The sequence below is a fragment of the Cajanus cajan genome, chromosome 4 (genome assembly GCF_000230855.2).
Source record: "Cajanus cajan strain Asha chromosome 4, NIPB_CcT2T_4, whole genome shotgun sequence".
NCBI classification, from domain to species: domain Eukaryota; kingdom Viridiplantae; phylum Streptophyta; class Magnoliopsida; order Fabales; family Fabaceae; genus Cajanus; species Cajanus cajan.
This window is the reverse complement of record NC_138520.1, coordinates 69,015,072-69,015,876: the sequence shown is the minus strand read 5'-3', so window position 1 is coordinate 69,015,876 and position 805 is coordinate 69,015,072.

Genomic DNA, 805 nt, shown 5'->3' with positions numbered 1-805 from the left:
ATGAAAACAAAAAGATGATCCGTAGTAGAGACGTGATCTTCAACGAAGGAGTTATGTACAAAGACAAACAAAACACAAGTGCCAGCAACTCAAAACCGATTGAGCCTACTTATGTAGAGGTAGACGATGCTCTTGAAAGTCCTCCAGTTGAGAGTTCTCAGTCAGTGGAATCAATTGAACCAGACAGAGGGCAACAATGTGTTCCAGAACCTGAATTAAGAAGGTCTTCTCGAGTTCCTGTGCCTAACAGGAGATACATGAACTACATGTTGTTAACAGATGGAGGAGAACCTGAAGACTATTCAGAAGCATGTCAAACCAGAGATGCGAGCAAGTGGGAGCTTGCAATGAAAGAAGAAATGAAGTCTTTGATCTCAAACCAAACATGGGAACTAGCAAAGTTACCTATGGGGAAGAAGGCACTTCACAACAAATGGGTGTATCGAGTAAAAGAGGAGCATGATGGCTCCAAAAGATACAAAGCTCGATTAGTCGTCAAAGGATTCCAGCAAAAGGAAGGAGTTGACTACACAGAGATTTTTTCTCCAGTTGTGAAGCTCAATACAATCAGAACAGTGTTGAGTATTGTTGCTAGTGAAGAGATCTATCTAGAGCAGTTGGATGTGAAGACCGCATTTCTTCATGGAGATCTAGATGAGGAGATATACATGCACCAACCAGAAGGATTCTCAGAAAAAGGAAAAGAGAATATGGTGTGCAGGTTGAAGAAGAGCTTGTATGGTCTGAAACAAGCTCCAAGACAGTGGTATAGGAAGTTTGAGAGCTTCATGCACAAGGAAGGTTT